Source organism: Pelodiscus sinensis, chromosome 8 (assembly GCF_049634645.1).
Source record: "Pelodiscus sinensis isolate JC-2024 chromosome 8, ASM4963464v1, whole genome shotgun sequence".
Taxonomy (NCBI): Eukaryota; Metazoa; Chordata; order Testudines; family Trionychidae; genus Pelodiscus; species Pelodiscus sinensis.
Genome location: NC_134718.1, coordinates 40,521,841 through 40,543,942, shown reverse-complemented (window position 1 = coordinate 40,543,942; position 22,102 = coordinate 40,521,841). Strand labels below are relative to the sequence as shown.

General features: G+C 45.6%; 1 protein-coding gene and 1 long non-coding RNA gene across 3 annotated transcripts in view; one reads left to right on the top strand and one right to left on the bottom strand.

Moving 5' to 3' along the window:
• The window catches only part of PCGF5 (polycomb group ring finger 5), a 122,784-nt gene that overhangs the window by 88,975 nt on the left and 11,707 nt on the right, over positions 1–22,102 (bottom strand). The window contains exon 2 of one of the 2 annotated variants that reach the window (XM_025181858.2): positions 17,198–17,306. The exons of the other annotated variant lie outside the window; for it this stretch is intronic. The gene's annotated coding sequence lies outside the window, so the exon portion shown is untranslated. The remainder of the gene's footprint in view (positions 1–17,197; positions 17,307–22,102) is intronic. 2 annotated transcript variants of the gene reach the window in all.
• LOC102444903 (uncharacterized) lies at positions 547–8,088 on the top strand. The gene is made up of 4 exons (XR_331622.4): positions 547–680; positions 5,050–5,145; positions 6,975–7,057; positions 7,772–8,088. It is a non-coding gene; the product is annotated as an uncharacterized LOC102444903 (long non-coding RNA).

Sequence of the window (22,102 nt, the reverse complement as noted above, 5' to 3'; positions counted from 1 at the left end):
AACTCTCCCCAAGATTTTGCTAGAAAGGTGAAAGTACACATTTAAGCAGAATTTCCAAACGATTTTGGTACAAGAAAATAGCTAATACAATTAGAAAAATATGTTTAGAGTAATGCAATTTTCCATTCATTATAAATTGTACACAGCTTTATATATGCATGTTTCATACAAGTAACATGAACAAAACCGAATACTTATTATGATGAAAGCCTGCTTGGGTAATATGTAAACTTTTGTTTATATTTCACATACATGCCATCCACTGACTTTACCAAGACACCTTGCTTAAGTATATAGGACTAGAAGGGACTTCCTGAGTCACTGAATCCAACTCCCAGCTATTTAAGTCAACCCCGTTGTGATGAATGGAAGTGGTATTACCTTTTTCTGGACAGCCCAGCCATTCAGTTAACTACATTGCCTGTAAGGGTTAAACCCACAAACAGTGGGTCCTAGAGAGTCTCTAGGAATGCTAGGGAAGCAGGAAGGATTGACAGGAAGCCAGTAGAGCCAATGAAAACAGTGTGTGGATTTTTGAATTGGAAACAGTGATCTTCCGGTGGCAGTCTTTGTGTGACCAGAGCAGAGCTAAGAGAGATGAGTTAAGCAAGGAAGCAGGGCATTGAGGATTCAATGACATCCATGCCTTGGGAAGGACTAAGCCTTGGAACAACAGATATGTGAGTAGAACAAGGAATATTTGGTCAGATGTGATCAGGTTATTTCCTTTATTTGGGGATTTGTTGGACTTCTCTGTGCAGAGCCCCTGTGACCCCAGTACACTGCAACTTTTAAACTGAATCCCAGGAAAGCAGAAAGCATATGCCCTAATAAATCTGTTAGTCTTAAGGTGCCACAATTCCTCACTGTTTCTGTGTTTTTAATATTTCTTTTGTTCAGTAGCTCCGTAACACCTAGCAACCAAGTATGTTTTTTCAAGTACGTTTTCTTTGTTATGTTAATAAAAAATCAGTTTTTTAAAGACCATGATTTGATTCCTGTGTCCTAGAAATCAGGAGGTTCTGTGGACACATGCCTAAAACTGCAAGGTCAGTTATTAAGAAATTACAGGTTGTTTTTTCAAGCTCTCACCAGAGGGAGGGTTAAAGAGCTTATCAGGAATGCATTCCCAAGTGTGTCTTCCTAGGTTCTTGAAGTGCCAGAGTGGGGAACAATCTTGACACTTGTCATATAATGCCAATCATATATTTAATCAAACACCATCTTAAAACTACATTGTCTGCCTCCAGTACCCCATGGGAAAGCTGTTCCAGAACCTCACTCCTCTGATGGTTAGCAACCTTTTCTAATTTCCAGACTAAATTTATTCATGGTCAGTTTATATTTATTTGTTCTTATGCCAATATTGGTTATTAGTTTAATAGCTCTTCTCCTTCCCTGTTGTTTACTTCTTGATGTTCTTCATAGATACAATCATGTCCCCTCCTACTCTTCATTTTCCTAGGCTAAACAAGCCATGCTCTTTTAGTAATGCAGGCCCTCCATTTCCCCCTTTATCCTAATTGCCCTTCTCTGCACCTTTTGCCTTCATTTTTCTTGAACCTGGTGACCAGAACAGTAGAGATGGGGTCTTACCCGTGGTTTGTACAATGGGATTAATACTTCTCTATCTCTAGTGCAGTGGTCCCCAACCTTTAGAGGTTGCCGGGCGCCAGGGGGCGTGGCCGTTCGCCTGCCGGGCGCCAGAGGGCGGGGACACATGCACGCCCGGGGTGCGCCTCCCCCATAGCCACGTGCTCGGGGGCGGGGGCCCCCCCGCAAGCGCCCCGCTCGGGGACAGCGCTCCTCCCAAGCGCCGCGCGCCCGGGGCCGGCCCCCCTCTGCAAACGCCGTGCGCCTGGGGCCGGACCCCCCCGCAAGCGCCACGTGCCCGGAGCCGGGCCCCCCCCACAAGCGCCGCGCGCCCGGGGCTGGCGCCCCCAAGCACCACGCGCCCAGGGCGCGAGCGGCCAATTCACGGCGCTCCCGGGGCCAGCGCTTACCGTGCGCCCGGGCCGGCTCCGGCCCCGATGAATGCACCACGTGCCCGGGGCCAGGCCAGACCGGAGCACTTGGTGGGCGCACACAAATGGCCCCGCGGGTGCCATGGCGCCCGCGGGCACCGTGTTGGGGACCACTGCTCTAATGGAACTGCCTTGCCACATACATCCTAGGATCACATTTGTGTTTTTCATTTCTGCATCACATTGGTGGCTTATAGTCATCCCGCAATCAACTAATACACCCAGAACTTTGTCCTTTTCCATCACTTCCAATTGATGAGACCTTGTCCTATAACAGAATTTCTTGTTACTGGTCCCTAAATTCATGATCTTGGATTTATTATTATTATTTTTCATCCCATATCTATTACTCCAAACCACAAAGCAAGCAGGATTTGGACCAGATTCATTAAAAAAACCCTTAGTTTTTTAATGCTAGTTTCCTATTCCCTCTTTAAATATTCATAGGAGATATATCATGTATGTAGTTCTATATCATATGCTTAGGGATGCTTTTCACAACAAATTTTTTTCTGGGATGAAAAAGGACATTCTATTTCCCTAAAATGTTACAGATTTGTTGTACTGGTCTGAAATTACTACTATAATGCCAATGTAAAAAAGGGACAGACTACTTTTACAGTACATTTAGCTATTACATAAGCACTTCAGCTGCCTCTCTGATTAGTGTTACCAGAGAAGCTGCCTGTAGAAATCACATTTAGAGTTTATAGTAGCATTGTGATATACACAGAGATGGGGGAGCTGTCAGAATTGCTGGGCCCCTGGGCAAGGTAGCGGAGGCAGCCTGGAACTCCTGAAAGGAGCAGGGCCTCAGATGGACGGGTGGGACTGGGTTGCATGGACTGCACTTTGCCCTGCTCCTAGCCAGCCTGTAGCACCGCCTGGAGTGCTCCGGTGGTAATTTAAAGGGCCCAGGTCTCCAGCCATTGCTGAAGTAGGGGTGGGGGCAGTCAGGAGCCCTGGACTCTTATGAATAGCAGGCCCAAAGCAGTTGCCCTCTTTGGGTCCCCAATACAGAGATATAATGTATTCCAAGGATCAGATAATTGCTAACGTGGTATTTTCATCATGATGGCTACAGCTTTTGCAAACAGCATATATTTAAACAAAACCAAGTAAATATAATTGCTTTGCTTGAAGCTGACCCAAGTTATTTATAGTAATACTGCAAACCCCAGAATCTTTGTTCAACATGTTGAACTTACCTATCAATAGAAAAGAATGAAACAGAAAATTAAGAGAGCAAAAAAAAAAATGTATATACTTTGCACTGTGGCCTTGTGATGGGACCTATACATTCGGCACTGGAACTGAAGAGGCTAAGGAGTGGCTCTGACCAGTTGCACGTGCAGAGCTTGCACTCGCTAGAGGTGGAGCTTAAGGGATCGTCAGTTCAGAAATGGCCTGACAAATCAGGAAGAAGTACCTGCCTTGGGCATGCCTGAAGAAGGATGCTGCAAAAACCACCTCTGGAGGAGGAGGAGCCTGCCTAATGAGTCCAGAGAGACTGACGATACAATTGATAACTTTTCTCTTATTAGTTTGAGACAGACTGGAAACCTTTGAAAAAAGAGTGGGTGGTAGGTATTGAACCAAGAGGCAGACTTCAGGAACTCCTGGATGCTGGACATTTGGTAATAATTATAGGCCCTGGGCTGGAGTTCAGTGGAGTGGAAGAGGCAGAACACCACTCCCAACTCCTCACCTTATTAAGAATCCCTCAAAATCCCTCACTTTTTAGACTCACCTCTGGAAGGACAAAAGGAAGGAAAGGGAAAGTTACTCACCTTGTGCAGTAACTGGAGTTCTTCAAGATGTGTACCTGTGAGTGCTCCACTTAGGTGTGTCAGTGCTGTTGCGCACATGGCCCAGAGATCTTTGCTAGCAGTCCCCTGGTCGCTCGCGTGTGCTGCACTATTGTGCAATAGCCCCAGTTGACAGATACACGCTGGCGGCCGTTCCCTCCATTCCGTCTCTACACCGCACTGTGTTAGCCTGGGGCAGAGGGTAGGAGGGTGAATGTGGAGCATCCATGGGGACACATCTTGAAGAACTCCAGGTACTGCACAAGATGAGTAACCTTCGCTTCTTTGAGGGTCACTGTGGGTGCTCCACTTAGGTGACTACACAGCAGTGTTCCGCCTTGGTTGTGGGCGCTCCATAATGCAGGACTGGATGTAGGACAGAACCGTACATCCACATCTAGTGCCTGAGTCATGAAAGGTCTGAATAGTGTAATATTGCACATAAGTATTGGCCAAAGCCCATGTTGCTGCCCTGCAGATAATGTCTATGGGTAGGCCCTCAAGGAAAGCGGTTGTGGTAGATACTGCTCTCATAGAGTGCGCCCGTATAACTGTTGGTGGCTGTCTGTTTCTCTGGGAGTAAGCCAACTGTGTGCATGTAGAAATCTATTTGGATATTCGCTGTTTGGAGACAGGTTGACCTCTGGACCTGTCCACGCAAGATGCGAATAGTCTGGGTGTTCTCTGGAAGTCTTTTGTGCAATCCAGGTAAAAATCGAATGCCCTGTGTACATTCAGTGTATGCGGTGCTGCCAGGTTGCTGTCCTTGTGTGGTTTCGGGAAGAACACAGGTAGGTATATTGGTTCATTACAATGGAATGAGGTAGGTATCTTTTGGAGGAATTTCGTGTGGGTTCTAAGGACAACCTTGTCCTTGTGAATATGGTGTACAGTGGGTCCGCCATGAGTGCTGCTATCTCTCCCACTCTCCTGACCATTGTTATTGCAATGAGAAAGGCTACTTTCATCAATAGGTGTAGTAGTGAGCAGGTTGCAAGTGGCTTGAAAGGCCGTCTCATGACTGAATCCAGCATTAGGTTCAGATCCCATGATAGCACTGGATCTCTGTGTGGTGGATACAGATTCTGTATCCCTTTGCGGTATCTCTTAGCGCACGGGTGGGAAAAAATGGAATACCCTTGTATGGGTGGGTGAATCGCTGATATAGCTGCTAAGTGTACGTTGATGGAACTAATTGATAGTCCTGTGTCCTGCAGGTGAAGGATATGTTCTAGTATGTCCAAAATCCCCACCCTGTGTGGATCATGTGCTCGAGCTGAATTCCAGGCCGCAAATCTGGCCCACTTGTGCAGGTAAGTTCGTCTAGTAGTGGGTCTCCTGGAATTAATTAGGATGTCTTTGTCCCTTCGAGACAAGGTTAGCTCTTTGTGTGAGAGACAACAAGCATCCAGGCTTGCAGGTTTAGTGTATGTAGCCCGGGGTATGGTATATGCCCCCTGTCCTGAGTCAAGAGAGCTTGTACTGGGGGAAACTTGTTCGGCTGACGTATGCTGAGTTAGAGTATGGTAGGGTACCAAATTTGTCTCGACCAATTGGGGGCTACAAGTAAGACCCTTGTTGCCTCCTGTTTGACTTTTATTACCATTTGATGTATTAGAGGTATAGGTAGAAATGCATATGCCAGGGGGAAGTCCCAGTGTATTGCAAACTCATCTCCGAGAGATCGCAGTCCAATGCCCATACTGGAATAATACTGGGGGCACTTGGAATAGATGTGCATTGCAAACAGGTCTATAACCGGGTATGCCCATCTCCTGACAAAATTGTTTATGATAGATTTGTTGATCTCCCATTCATGGTTCTGTGGGAATTGTCTGCTGAAGGCATCCACTAGTACATTGTCCTTGCCCAGCAAATTCATAGCGGTAGGTATGACGTGTATAATATACTGTTGGCATAGTTTCAATGCTTCAGCGCATAGGCTGCAAGATGTCCCACCCTCCCCCCGCCTGTTTATGTAATATATCATTGCAACATTGTCCAACAACATCCTTACAGTTTTGTTCTGTATGTGCGGAAGCAGTTGGGAGCATGCCCTCCTCACTGCTCTGAGCTTCAGCACATTGATGTGAAGCCGGGACTCTTCACTTGTCCATTATCCCTGTAATATCACACTCCCCAGATGGGCTCCCCATCCCAGCAAGGACACGTCTGTCATGATAGTGACGGATGGCGTTGGCATCTGAAATGGAAGTCCTATACAAACGTTGTTTAAGTCTGTCCACCAAACTAGGGTGGCTTTGACCCAGCTGGGCACATGAAGTATCTTGTGGAGTGGGTTATACCTGGGGCAGTACACAAAGGCTGTGTCTACATTGGCATCCCTTTCCGGAAAAGGGATGCTAATGAGACACTTCGGAATTGCAAATCCGAGGGGGATTTAAATATCCCCCGCGGCATTTGCATTTACATGGCTGCCGCTTTTTTCCGGCTCGGGGTTTTTGCCAGAGAAAAGCGCCAGTGTAGACGCGATTTTCTGGAAAATAAGCCCTTTTCCGGGAGAAAATAAGCCCTTTTCCTTTTCAAGTAGGAATAAGGGATCTCCCGGAAAAGGGCTTATTTTCCAGAAAATCGCGTCTACACTGGCGCTTTTTTCCGGCAAAAACCCCGAGCCGGAAAAAAGTGGCAGCCATGTAAATGCAAATGCCGCGAGGGATATTTAAATCCCCCGCGGATTTGCAATTCCAAAGTGTCTCATTAGCATCCCTTTTCCGGAAAGGGATGCCAGTGTAGACACAGCCAAAGTGTAGCCATGCCTGGAATGGCCTCATATGTAGATGGGCGTTCGGGACCACAAACGTGGACGCTGCCATGTGTCCAAGTATTTGCAGGCATGTATGTGCTGTGGTGTGTGCGCCACTCTATACGGACACGATCAAGTCACACATTCTTGACCATCTGTGAGTTGGCAGTGAGGCTATGCCCCGAGTGCAGTCCAACTGTGCCCCTAAAAACTCCAGCATCTGGGTAGGAGTGAGGGTGCACTTTTCCAAATTCAGTAGGAGTCCGAATGTGTTGAATAACGCTCTTGCTGACTCCAGTGATTGTTCCATGTCATCATAGGTGGACGCCATGATCAGACAATCGTTAAGATATGGAAATACGTTTGGTTTTTTTGCAGGTATGCAGCTACCACAGACAGAACTTTGGAAAAGACCCTGGGGGCTGAAGACAACCCGAAGGGGAGCACCCTGTACTGATAGTGTAAGTCCTTGATGGTGAACCTGAGGAATCGTCTGTGAGCTGGGTGAATAGATACATGAAAATATGCGTCCTTGAGGTCGAGGGTAGCTAGCCATGCTCCTTTCTCCAAGGCAGGTATGATCTTTGCCAGCTTGATCATCTTGAACCGTTGATACTTGACGAACTGGTTGAGTGCATGTAGGTCCAGGCTGGGCCTCCACCCCCCGATTTCTTGACAGAAAGTAGCGGGAATAAAAACCCCTTCCTCTATAGCAGTTGGGTACCTCCTCTATAGCGCCTAGTTCTAGGAGGTGCTGCGCTTCGTCCAGGAGGACCAACTCATGAGAGGGGTTCCTGAAGAGGGACAGGGAAAAGGAGAGGGTTGATGGAACTGATATGAATGGCATGTGGTATCTGGTTCCTATTATTTCTAGGACCCATTGGTCTGAAGTGATGGTTTTCCATGATGGGTAGAATGCAGCGAGTCTGTTTCCAAATATTTGTTTGCTTGGTTGTACCTGTCCTGGAGAACCAGGGGCTTTTGTATTCTCAACCAAATCCTCAAATTTGCTGACGCAAGGTGGATGCCTGGGTCGATGATTGCTCATTTGACTGTCTTTGTCGAGTCTGTCTCATATGCCTTTTGTTCTCATAAGGTCTGTGTTGTTGTGTATACCCTGATGTTCTGAACCGCAGCTTAAATTGTTTGTATTGTTTCCTCTTGGCTGTAAACAGCTGTATCCCTAGTGTGTGGAGCGTCACCCTGGAGTCCTTCAATGGTAGAGAGCTGAGTTTGTAGCCTCTGCAAAAAGCTTCTCACCCTTGAATGGGAGATCCTCAATATTTGATCGAACATCCCTGGGGAACCCCGACAGCTGCAGCCATGATATCCATCTCAAGGCTACTGCAGATGCCATTGACCTGGCTGCTATGTCCGCTGCATCTAATGCAGTAAAGCTGTTCAGGAAATCAATGAGCCTTCTCTGATATTTGATTCGAACTGCTCCCTCACACCTTCTGGTATATATTGAATAAAGGAATTGAATGATTCAGCCGTGTTGTGTGACTATTTCGCTAGTACAGCCACATAATTCACAATTTGAAGCTGGAAGGAGGCTGAGGAATAGGCTTTCTTCTCCATAGCGTCCAGCCTTTTTGTCTCTTTATCATGACTTGGTGCTCAGGGGTACCGTCATTGCTTCCCCCTCTTGTTGGCTACTTCGACCACTAGTGAATTAGGGAAAAGGTGAGAGAAGAGGATTTCGATGTCTGTGCGGGTGACAATATTTCTTATCTAGTTTTTTCTATATTGGAGGCACCGATGCTGGAGTTTTCCAGATTAACTTAGGTGGATCCATCGATGCTTCGTTCAACGGTAAAGTCAGCCTGGTATATTGAGGTAAGGTGAGTATGCTCGTGAGTTCGTGTTTGGTCTGAGTTACATCAGAGAGTTTTATGGCAAGCGTGTCTGCTACTCTCCTAAACAAGTCTTGGAACCGTCTAACGTCATCCCCTCTGACTGGTGACGCGGGGAGACTGTGTTCCTCCATCGTGGAATAGGAATTATTGGGCGGAATAGAGGAAGCCTAAGTTGCATCCTCCATAGATGACTCACTGTCATGGCTGGTTTGGTCCCAGTCAGCTCATCTTCGGGTATTCGAATGAGCTGATTGTGCCCCAGGGACCTGCATAGTGTATTGAAACTGTTGGGTTCGGTAAGGTGCCCAAAGGTCCCAGTAGGCCCATTGTGAGGGCATTGGTGGGGGCATCCATTGTGCCATCTGCCACTTTTGCCTTTGCTATTGTTGTGGTTCCACATATAGAGGGACTCCGTGCTGGTCCATTGACTCCTCCTCCTCGTCATCACTAAATCTGGTGGAAGTTTGTGAGGCTGGTGTCGAGGAGAACAGGGAACCTCTACATCTTGGGGTGCCATCGGTACCAAACAGACGTAAGCACAGTACCGATCCTACTGCGAGGTCCGCCTCTGTCATGAACCTCAGTACCGGAGTATGCAGACGCATTGCTGTGTAGTTCTATGCAGCTGCCTGTGTCGGTACTGTTGGCTCTTTGAAGTGTGTTGGTACCAGTGCTACCGAGCATTTGTTCAAGAGCGGCAGTCCACTGCTCTGCAGCTTGCCAGCTTGCTTACTCCTCCACGGTTCCGTGTCTCCCACTAGTTCCGCGTTACTGTGTGGAGAGCTTGAAGCATAGCCAGCAGCTCCGTGCTTCATACTAGGGCCACGGCTTTTCTTAAAGCCGAATCCCTTATCCCACTTTTGGGAGCCCTGCCTGGTGGCATTCTTATCAGTCTCCTTTGACTTTTTGTTTGCTAGAGGCTGAGGCTCAGCGGGGGACCCGGAGTGTTTCTCACTCCGGGTCCTGCTCTCTAGCACATCCCTGCGCGGGAGTGCTCCTCCTGCCCTCCTCCCCAAGAGGGTTATCTCTGGGGGAAGCGGGTTGAATGAGGCTACGACTCAGTCATGTTGTGGTCCAAAAATAATACTCGTCTTTGTAGATCTCTTGCCTTCTTAGAGCGTGAGGCAAGCTTCGACAGTGCGGGCAGTATGGTCTTGCTCTAGGCAGCGCAGGCACTGCTCATGTCCGTCTGCTGCTGCAATTGCTGTCCCACATCCTGTGCACCTTTCAAAGCCCAGTGATGTGGGCTTAACAGATTTTTGTGTGTGTGTTGTCCTTTGCGCGAGCAGGATGTGGCAGATGCGCCCTTTTCTTTCTGTTGGCATCTTTTCTTCTTTCTTTCTTCTTTCTTTCTTCTTGTTTTTTTCTTTTGATGCTGTTAGGGAGACTGACTAAGTGCAACCGATGCTGGCAGCAGTTGAGAAGAAACTGAGAGAACAGCCACTGGCACGTGCCTAACTATCAATCGGGCAATTTCATAATTGTGCAGCACGCACGGGCACATCATACCCTCTTAATAACGAGCTATATCAACATTCCTGAACAGGCATAATACTAAATCATGATGCACATCCAATACCATCTGTTGGGAGTATCTCTCCATCGTGGACAGTTCTAACTCATTTATCCCCACAAGATGAGTCCTGTGCAGCTTATAAGAAAGCACTACAGTGTCTACAAAAGGCTATAATCTTTTTATTACCCTCTCCCTTCTCTGGTGGATATTTTGGTTTGATTATATTTTACTATTTGGGGCTTTTAAAAAAAATCTGATGCACTATAAGCTCTTTATAACTCCTCCAGACAAATCACACATTTCTGAATAATACAACTGATTAGATTATAATAGCTAAAAATTTCTGTAGTAGGATCACTTATTAGATATTGCCTTCTCTAGCAACTACATAACAATGTGTATTTTAAAGCAAGAAACATAGAAATTTGCCTCTCAAAGAATCTTCCCCTTCCCTCTAACCCCTCCCTCCACCACAGTCAAAACAGTCAATGCTCCACTGACAATATCCTCTATACAATAGTCCTTCTTAGTTGATATAAAGCCAATGTAAGGCTCTGTATCAGCCCTGTGATTTGAGGTGGATCATTGGTGAGCTGAAGGTGTGGATGGAGTAAACTGCAGGACAGCTATTCTCTGATAGTCATTGATGGTCATGGGAAACAGAGCATCATTTATACAACTTCTGAGGCTGCTCTACATTAGGGGCCAGAAAGTTTCCTAGAATTCAGGGAGCACAAAGGTGGGTTATAATGACACTCTTTCAAAGTATTTACCAATAACTTTCCAGAAGAACTCTTAGGGGATTTTCTTTTAAAAATGTGTTATAACTTACTTGCCTTCTTTTTGTCAAATATTAGCAATTGGCATAACAGATATTGGAAAATACCATTTTGCAAGCTTTTTTTAGAACGAAAAGTGAGTTGGGTCAGATTTAATCTCCTAATCACAATATATAGTACATATTGGAGGCAACGATTTTACATGCAGCCAAACCATCAGATACGTATCATATACAACAAAAATGCCTCTGTTATATTCTTAATTTCACATTCAGATTAATAGATTATATGAAGACAGTAACTGGTGTTGATTTAGATATGGACAATATTTTGCTTCTAATTCATTGGATATTATTCAACACATGGAATGAAAGAAAAGATAATATAAAGCTGGACACTCATATTTAAAGTAACTTTGTTTTGTTTAGATAAGTTTTTTTTTAATTGAATAACCCATACAAGATAGACCAGTCTTGAAACTTAGTCTCTGTTGTTCAGCAACACAATGCAGCTTTCGCTATACACAGGTATTTGTGCTTCAATCTTCTTGGATTAACATAATCAGGATTATAAAGAATTATAGGTAAATTAATGCAAAACACTATGTAATTAAGCTCTCAGTCAATGCTCAATGTGCGGCCTTTATTTTCTCCCTTTGCACATATGCAGTGCCATACAGTTTCTAGGCCTGCTCCTGCTACACCCCAAATCAGGCCTGGGAAGAGGCTGTCAGCAGGTCGGATCCAGCCCACCTAGCTCTTTTATCTGACCCGTGTGGCAGTTCCAGGCCCTGCCCCCTCACACATTGCCTGGGAGCCAGGGATGTAGGAGCCTTTTCAACTGTATTGCCTGGCAACCACGGGAAAGGTGCAAGCCCTTTAAATAGAAAGAATTGGAAGTGCTCACAGCTTCTGGCCCCGCCACATTGCCTGGGAGCTGCAGTCCTGGGAGGCGCAAGCCCTTTCACTTCTTTCTATTTAAAGGCCCTGCCCCTTCCATCGGAAGCCCTGCCCCATCCGAGGTGCTCTGCAACCACTTTCAAAATTGTTGAAGTGGCCCCCCGCTTCAAAAATTATTGCCCATCCCCATCCAAAATGGTCAGAGGGATTATTGCCAAGCAATTTAAATTCCTGTTCCCACAACCAGAGGCTGAGCATTCTGCCTTTTCAAAATTACCTGCTGAAATAAGTGGGACATTTTTGAGCGCTGATTATAATGATAGGGCATCTAGCGATCTTTGGAACACATTGCTGTATTTAATTAGGCTTCTATTTACTCTTAACAATCAGGTTGCCTCTTAGAATGATTCTGATCTTCTATTACGTATATTATCACAAAAGTTTCACTATGCTGTTCCAGGTGCCCTTTATGAACAAACTACTACTAAGTGAACTGATCTATCACTATGGTGTTTAATTTATACAATGGAAACACAATGATTCATCTTAAAATTGTCCTCAGATTTTTCTTGCTACATCTATTGTGAATGCCTAAAAATTGTCAAGGCATATTTAGATATTCTTTACAATTTAATGCAAGAAAACAGGGTTTGAGTGATATAAGTAGGGTTGCCAGGTGTCCAGTTTTGAACCGGACAGTCCAGCATTTGAGCTTTCTGTTCAGGAAACAAATTGAGAAAATATAAATGAGAAAATATAAATGTCCAGTATTTTCTAACTAAGATGTAATGTAGGCTGTGATGTAATGTCAAGTGTGTCCAGTATTTTTGTTGAAATCAACTGGCAACCCTATATATAAATACCAGCTAAAATCACTCACTTCTTAATTCTGTCTTTGTTCTCCATCTCCTTTTAAATTGCATTCCCCCCAGGATTTGCAATTTAGCAATTTCAAATAAAGTCTAGTCTAACATTTGAATGAAATGTCTGTTGTATGAAAATCTCCATTATATTGCCTTAGGAATATTGCCAGATTACATCTCCACTTCATTTATGCTGACGCACAGTTCTTTATTCAGACCTTTGTGTCATCTTGTTTAGACTATTGTTGTAGGGCCCTTTTATGCTGTTTTCCCCTGCATGCCATTAACAGACCTTAGCTGGTACAAAATGCCACGGCTAGAATTCTGCTTGGCATCTAACAGTTAGGGCAAACCTCCAGTTTTGATCAATAGATACTACATAAGTGTTCTTATTTAAGAGCATAGAAGGATAGATCTAGATAATCTGTAGTATGTCAGGAAGCTATGCAATGCTACCCTATTGAGATTTTTGATCAGAAAGATTAAACAAAGTAAGCAAACATTTGAAACCAGAAAAGAAGCTTTATTTCCAGTCTAGATCTAACCTCCTCAGCTCTCCAAACTGGGCTGAAAAACAAGCACTTTCTGAGGGCATGTCTACACTACAGCACTAATTCGAATTAACTTAATTTGAATTAGTTAATTTGAACTAAGCTAATTCGAACTAGTGCATCTAGACCTAAAAACTAGTTCGAATTAGCATTTTGCTAATTCGAACTAGCATGTCCACATAGAGTGGACCCTGAACCGAGGTTAAGAATGGCCGGAAGCAGTGCCGGCAGGGCATCAGATTAGGACTTAGAGCGTGGAGCTGCTGCCTCAGGCTAGCCGAGGGCTGTGCTTAAAGGGACACGACCCCCACCCCGGACAGACAGTTCTCAGGGGTTCCCCGCTTGCAAAGCAGTCCTGGCTTGGAGTGCCCTGAGTGCCCACACTCGGCACATCACAGCACTCGGCCATCAGCCCGGCTGCACTTGCCGCAGGCTGCCATCCGGGGGCGGGGTCAATCGGGGGGCTGCAGGAGAGCTTCCACCCCAAGGAGCCTGCAGAGCCACCCCAGTCCTCCCCATCAGGGGCTCGTACCCCATTCCTCCCTCACCTCCTTCCACTTACCCCTCCCTAGCCCCCCTTCCTGATGTACAAAATAAAGGACACGTGTGTTCAAAAATAGAAACTCTCTTTATTGAACAAAACTCGGGGAGACTGGGAAAAGGAGGTGGGAGAGGAGAAGAGAGAGGGTGGGAGAAGGGAGGGCAACTCAAATGATCAGGGGTTTGGAACAGGTCCCATATGAAGAGAGGCTAAAGAGACTGGAACTTTTCAGCTTAGAAAAGACAAGACTGAGGGGGGATATGATAGAGGTCTATAAAAGCATGAGTGGTGTGGAGAGGGTGCATAAAGACCTGGGCAGGCTCCCGGGAGCTGCCAGCCTGGTCCCGGGAAGAGGCGGAGGGCTGGGTGGCAGCGGGTGGCTGGTTCGTGCCGTGCCAGGTGCAGGGTCTGTTGGCTGAGTGCTGGCAGGCTTACACCTGGCACGGGCACCATAGCCAGACCGCGCCCCTTTAAGGGCTCCAGGGCCGGGAGGGGGGCAAACGAGTTTCCCTGGTGGTGCCCAGAGTGGCCACCAGGGCAAGCGGGGAAGGGCTAGCCTCCCACTAGTTCGAATTAAGTGGCTACACAGCCCTTAATTCGAACTAGTTAATTCGAACTAGGCGTTAGTCCTTGTAGAATGAGGTTTACCTAGTTCGAATTAAGTGCTCCGCTAGTTCGAATTAAGTTCGAACCAGCGGTTTGCCTGTGTAGCGCCTATGAATGTTAGTTCGTACTAACGGCTGTTAGCTTGAATTAACTTTGCAGTGTAGACATACCCTGAATGAGGAGTGACTGACTCTAGCAGACAACTTGAAATGCAAAGGGGGCTAGTCTTACACTTTAAACAGTGAAGTTATGGAAACAACAATAAGTCATAAAAATGTCCTTTTTCTCATTACAGCGTTGCTAAATCCCTTTAGTGAGTCTAAACTTTCCTTAGTATGTCTTACATACTTATGACAAAACCCAATTTCACCAGTAATGCCCCCCTTTCTTGCTGATTTCAGGTTCACAGGTATAGAGCATTTAAATCTACATATTTTCCCAACATTGCTATAACAAAGCAAACTTTGGTCCCTAATTCAGTGGTTCCCAACTGCCAGTCCTACTGGGGCAGCCACACCATGGACCTGGCTACAGCTCCAGCGGCCTTGCTGGTGGGACCACGTGATAGGCAGCTGCAGCGCTTGGCTGGGGCTAAACGCTGCGTCGAGCCCAGCTGGTGCGGCGCTCAGCAGGGGCCACGCGGCCCTTGGCCTCAGCTGAGCACTGTGGCAGCCAGGCTTCAGATGGTGCTTGGCCTCAGTCAAGTGCTGCAGCTCTGCTCAGCAGGGGCCCAGCATGCTGTGGGCGCCATGCTGCCCTCCTGCCATGCAGAGAAGTGCTCTGCACTCAGCTGGCAGCTGGGAGGTAGCAGCAGGGCTAAGTGAAAGGGATGAGACAGGCATGGAGGCATTGGAGGGCTATGAGGGTGGGGGGATCTAAGAGGTAGGGGCACTGTGACACCCAGGATGGAGAGCTAGCACTGGAGGGCTCTGGGGGTGGGGCTAGTAGAGAGGGAGGTGGGGGGGGGGAGGGCTTACACTGGGGACAGGGCTAATATTGGGGGCTGGAATGGGGGAATTTGTGGGGTTCAATGTAGTGGATCTCTGGAAACAGGAGGCTGGCACTGAAGTGTTTGGGGCAGGGGGTCTGGCACTAGGGAACTCTGAGGGAAAGAGGCTGGCACTGGAGAGGTTTGGGTACAGGTGACTCCGGGTCAGTGGCTGGTGCTGGTGGGGTAGTGGAGGGGTGAGGAACTCTAAGGATTATGGCTGGCTCTGGGGGCTCTTGAGGCAGGAGCTTTTTATACCGCAGACTGGCAACCCATTCACAAACTTTTGGCAGACCGGTAACATTTTATTTGCATATTTAAATATTCATTTGCATAATGAATATGCAAATATGTAAATAAAATGTTACCAGTTTGCCAAAAGTTTGTGAATGGGTTTGTTAGTCCCTGGTATAAAACATGTTGGGAACCACGGCCTTAATTCAGTGTAAATTTCATCAGTGATTTCAATGGGAGCACAGGACCAGAGACTCTGGTAGGTGAAACTCAGATAGGATTATTTAGATTACAACAGTATGCCAATATGTTCTTTTTTTCAGTCATAAATAAATAATTCAGCCTCCTTTTGGCTTTACATCTAGAGCAGTGTTTCTCAAAATGGTATGTGCACCCTCAGGGCTCACATTGGCTCCCGTTCACCATTTGCAGCTAAGGGGAACTGCGGGGACCAGGCTGCTGCTTCCCATGGCGCCCCCTGGCTGCAATCGGCAAACTGTAGCCAATGGGAGCCGTGAGACTCTGTGGCTGCAGAGCTGGTAAATAAAGAAATGGGAGTGGCCAGTTAGCAGCTTTCTCAGAGTGCATCTGCAGACCACTTTGAGAAATCTCGTCCCCTCTAGATCAGTGTTGGATGTATAATACCCAATTCCCTTGTATAATTTTAAATAACACTCAATATTCAACAGGTCCTAAATAAACCTATTTGCGTATAAATATCATTGTTTAACTATCTGCTTAGTTGCTTAAATTTGCTTAAAAACAGATGCAATGATTTTCAAGTGCTCTCTATTATCTTTGAATACATAATTATAGCAATATTTAACTGATCAATATTGTGGAGAATGCATATTGCAATACACTCTGATTTTTGAAAGGTAATGTGCCTCATAATATTTTCAGAGAAAGTTATGCAATTACTGACTTCAATTATTTTTTCCATATTTCTAACAATGTCTTTTCAAAACTAGAGATGTAAGCGACTAGTCGACTAACTGATTACCCGAAAATCATAGGGTTTATCGGGTAGTCAAATCACTACTCAACTAGTTGCTTCTCCCCACCTTGCTGCCTCTGTATCAGAGGCAGTAAGGGGGCAGGAGCAGGAGCAGGTGCAGGGGGAAGCCGGTTTAAAAGCTGGTTCCCCTTAGCACCATCTGGGGGGAGGGGAGGGATGGCAGGGAAGGCAAAGGTGCAGCAGGAAATGGCGCCAGTGGGGACTGCTCTGCCTCTGCCTTTTAAATGTAGGAAGAACTCCCTGGGGCTCTTGCTACATTTCAAAGGCAGAGGCAGCACAGCAGGAACCTGGGGCGAGTGGGGATTCAAGCCCCAGGCTCTTACTACATTTAAAAGACAAAGCCGCAGCTGGATAGCGAGCGCCCCACCCAACCCCTTATTGACTAATCAAGAAGTTAATGGAAATTCCATCAACTCTGGATTAGCTGATTGATCGAAATGAAATACCCCTATTCAAAACCTAATGTTAGAAGGTAATGTTACTACTATACATAAGGAATCAAGACACTATGCAACCTATGACTTCAAACTTGAAGAGGAATAGGCCCTATGTTCAATAGAAGCAATACTATGTTAGTCAGGATCATATTTAAATAATGTCCTTCCAGTAAGAATGATTTCAACACGCTGCCTGGCAAATGTAGACAAAGGAGAGCTGTTTTACAAATTGTGCTCTATATTAGCTCAAGTTTCCCTTCCAAAGTAGACACTGTCCTAAAATCCAACAAAAATATTTCTAGTTTCATACCAGAACTTGTACTCTAGATTCTGCTCCAGGAGTCTTCCTTGTTTCTTTTGTGTACACTCAAATTTCTTCTGATTCTTTAATTTATCTTCTACCTGGAGTTTTTATCATCCTTCCAAGACAACCAGAAACATGCAAAGGAAAAGAACAAAATGATTAAGGAAAAAATAAAACTCTTCATACAAAAAAAAAAAATGCCACAACTGCAGGAGGGGGGAAGGACAAGGATGAAACATTTAAAACACAAATATACCAAAAGAACACAAAAATATATTTAGCATGCACAGCAAAATATTTTTAAACTGAAACCTATTTAATAGATGCATATGTCACTCACTAATCCCAATATAAATCTATACAGTCTATTTCCTGCCACTCATAATTAACTGATTAAAGTTCAGTAGCCTGTTAACTTAGAATGATGGCTATCCAGCCAGTAGGTAGGTTCCCATGCATTGTTTAGCCACTTGAACAAATTTGCTTCCATATTTGGTACAGAACCAGCGACGAATGTGTGCGTACTTGGTGGGGTTCCTAGAGAGCATTCCTGCAGAGGCTGCAAAGTTAGTGAAGCTGAAAAGTCAGGGCTTCCACAACACGAGTCCCATTGCACATATATTCAAACCACAGCTTACTTTGACTCATGTGGCAAACATGAGCACTTAAAACTTCTACAAACCCGGCTCTAAAGTGTCTCCTGTTGGGCACCCAGGAAACAGGAATACACAGTTAGGGTGTGTCTAGACTACATGGCTCCGTCGACGGAGCCATGTAAAGTAGTTTACCCAACATAATCAATGAAGCGAGGACTTAAATAATCCCCGCTTCATTAAAATAAAAATGGCCACCGCGCTGTACCGACAATCAGCTGATCTGGCACAGCGCGGCAGTCTAGACGCGGCGCGGTCGACAAGGGAAGCCTTTGTCGATCGCTCCCTTATGCCTCATGAAACGAAGTTTACAGGAGCGGTCGACAAAGGCTTCCCTTGTCAACCGCGCCGTGTCTAGACTGCTGCGCTGTGCCGGATCAGCTGATTGTCGGCACAGCGCGGCAGCCATTTTTATTTTAATGAAGCGGGGATTATTTAAATCCCCGCTTCATTGACTATATCAGGTTGACTATACTTTACATGGCTCTGTTGACGGAGCCATGTAGTCTAGACACACCCATAGTGGTCAACGCAACAGTGTCTTTTACATGATTTGCCTACCATCCCTTAGTGATTCTTTGGTAGAGTCCTGAAGAGAATTCAACCTTCCAAGGGTGGCATTCAACTGCCTCAAACATGGGAGTTTCCTTTGTCCTCCTGCAATCTTATACCATATATAGTCTAGCTTTTTCAGTAAACAAGGCAGGGGTCCTACAGGCAAGCCTCATTCACTGCACAATGCTGATTAACTCCCATGACTGAGGAAAAATATCATGGAATCATGTAATTAATGGCTGTATCATAATGTATACACACAGGAGGCTACATTAAGGTTGCATGGGCACCCTTAACTCTGGAATTTGGAGGGCATCACTTTACAACCTTAAAGTTCTTTTAACTTAATACAGGTTGGACCTCCCTGATACAGCACTCTCCCAGGCTACGTCAATTCCAGCCCTTCTGCTGTCGGCCTCTCCCCAAGGACCACAAGCCTCACAGCTGCTGATCCTGCTATTGGCCCCAGCCACTAGGCAGCTCACAGCCCCATGGCCAGGCTCCATCTCAGCTCCCAGCCAAGCTTTGGCTCTACTCCCAGCTGCAGACTGACTCTGTTCCCAGCCCTCCACCACCAGACTCCCAGCTGGCCCCAGCTTCTAGTCATCAGGACTCTCTGGTCCAGAGGCACAGCATTTGGGCAGCCATCCAGGAGAGATTCAAATCATGACCAAATGATTAGCAGAGTACCCACAGCTGGCAGCATGTGTTTATATTGGTGGTGCACATCTGCACATGCCTTGGTCCACATAAACTTTATTCCACATATGAATGGAAAAAAATTAGAGGAAACATTGCTCAGTGTCTCTAAAGCCTCTTGTTTGGATCCAGCTCTCCCTCAACCTTCCTCCAGTTTCCTTCAGCCCAGCCTTCTCCTCTCCCAGCCCTGATCCCATTATCCCTCCAAGGCTTTTTAGCTCCCCTCCGACCCCTCATTTCCATATCCAACTCCCTGCCCTGTTTCAGGTCCTCATAAGCTCCCCACTCGCTTATCCATTGGTTCCCTCCAACTCCAATACAGACCCTCAGAATCAGAGCTCTGATCCAACCACTTCTCCTTCAGATATGATCTTGTGGCAGAAGAGGTTGGGGTTATCCCTGGAGGAGAATTCAAGGCTACGTCTACACTGGCATGATTTTCCGGAAATGCTTTTAACGGAAAAGTTTTCTGTTAAAAGCATTTCCGGAAAAGCGCGTCTAGATTGGCAAGACGCTTTTCCAGAAAAGCACTTTTTCCAGAAAAGCGTCCGTGGCCAATCTAGACGTGCTTTTCCACAAAAAAGCCCCAATCGTCATTTTCGCAATCGGGGCTATTTTGCAGAAAACACTACTGTGCTGTCTACACTGGCCCTTTTCCGGAACAGTTTTCCGGAAAAAGACTTTTGCCTGAACGGGAGCAGCATAGTTTTTCCGGAAAAGCACTGATGATTTTACATTAGATGGTCAGTGCTTTTCCGGAAATTCAAGCGGCCAGTGTAGACAGCTGGCAAGTTTTTCCAGAAAAGTGGCTGATTTTCCGGAATAACTTGCCAGTGTAGACACAGCCCAAGTGTTTGCCCCCGGTTTTAGGAGAATTCAAGTGTTTGCCACTATTAAAAATCACTTAATAGTGGAAGCAACCCCCTTCCCCCCCCCCACCCAAATCTGTGCATTTGTGATCCTGGGGGAAGTTTTTGTAACCAGTGCCTGTAGTGGCAAGGTATTTAGTCTTTACAGGCCACCACCTTCTGCACTCGGAGTGCCACAGTGGGGATCAGTCCTGACAGCATCTTTCACTACTATTCTGTGTAATGTTTCCCTAGGTCCCCCACTTTTTCTCTTCTGTAATATTTGTGATTAGAATGGCCACAAAGGAAATCACGCCAATGAAAAACCTCAAGTTATTGAGGAACATTGCAGCTAATGAAAGACGCAATCAATTTCCCATATGCCTCATACACAATTATAGGAAAATATGCTTGTCATACCAGCACTTGAAAAAAATTAAACTCACCCCAGCAGAACTGTTCAGAATAACACCAAAAATGAGTTACTATGTATCATGAGTGACATAATCATGCCTCAGAGAGGGACTGCATCACATATGTGACCACTTAGAAATCTCTACGTAAAATGTATGTATTCTGGTTGATATTATTATATAAACTGACGTTAGTGTGTACATGCAGTCGCTTGCACTACTGGTCATGTATTTCAGAAACCCTATTTGTAATATGCTTTAGGATCAATCAAGAAATCGTTAAGATTGATTGCCTCTACCTTGATAGAATAATGGTTACTTTAAAGAGTACAGGCAGTCCCCGGGTTACATGGATCCGACTTACATCGGATCCCTACTTACAAATGGGGTGAGGCAACCCCGCACTAGCTGCTTCCCCCCAGCAGACCAGGGAGACGCGAAGCTAGTGCCCCCCTCCCCCCAGCAGACCAGGGAGACGCAGAGCGGCTTTTCTCAGCAGACACCTCAGCTTGAGAATAAAGGACTGAGGGAAGTGAGGTGTGGGAGATTAAAACTGAGCTCTGGGGAAATGTTTGGCTAGAGTTTCCCCTACAATATGTACCAGTTCCGATTTGCATACAAATTCAACTTAAGAACAAACCTACAGTCCCTATCTTGTACGTAACCCGGGGACTGCCTGTATGTGACCAGGCTAAAGGAAGTAGGTTCTCCCAGTTTGCCTGTAGGAGATAGAAATAGATATTGCGCCAACCCTGAGTAAAAAGACCCTTCCTCCTCCCAAAAAAAGTTTGTAGAAGCTGTCATAGGGTTCTAACTGCATGCAGAATTCACCTCAGTTTGAATGAAATGAGACAACTCAGATTTTTTTTTTTTAACCGGTACAGTTTCAGTAGGAAGGCACCATTAGTTTGAATGGAAAATTACTCTTGAAACTTTGAGCAAAGCCAGATGTTATAGAAAAGCTCCATTTAACCAATAAAGAATTACTAAAGTCCAGCCTCCCTCTGAATTCAATGGACAATTTCTTGTGAAACTTTTGGATCATATTCAGTGTTACAACCAATACAAATTATGGTCCAAATTTTCAAAAGATCTTACACAGAAAAGTGCACACATCTCCAGGGGATTTCAAATGCACACATATATAAGACATCAAGCATTGCACTTGTGCATGTGTATTTTATTTCAGATGCATATGCAAGCTTCCACTGCTCTCTGTAAATATACACTTGAAAAAGCTGGCCCCAGACTGCATGCAGTGTTTCAAAGAGACAGAGCCACATAGAGCCCGGAGTCTGGCCCCAGTCTCCATATGGCACTGCTGCTTTGAAGTATCCCATCTCTTTTCCCCCTTGCTGCCTCTTTCTAATAGAGGCAGCAAGGGTGGGGGATTAGTCAACTAGCCTGTTGACTATCTGATAAGCATTTGTTTATCGGGTACTCGACTTGTCGTTCATACCCCTACTTCACAGGTGTTTGTCCAAACTTAAAAACCTCCAGTGATGGGGCGTCTACAACTTTTCTTGTAAGCCCTATTTCAGATCTTTAGCCATATAATGAGAAAGATTTTTCTAACATCCTAGCATCCTAACATGGCCTAAGTCTCTCAGGTTATGTCTACACTAGGAAAACTCTTTAGAAATTACTAAATTGACTTAAGAACTCCCGATTTAACAAATTCAAACTAGTGTTTCTTCACTATGGGGAAGCATCGAAAGTAGTCCGAGGCAGGCTCTGTTAATG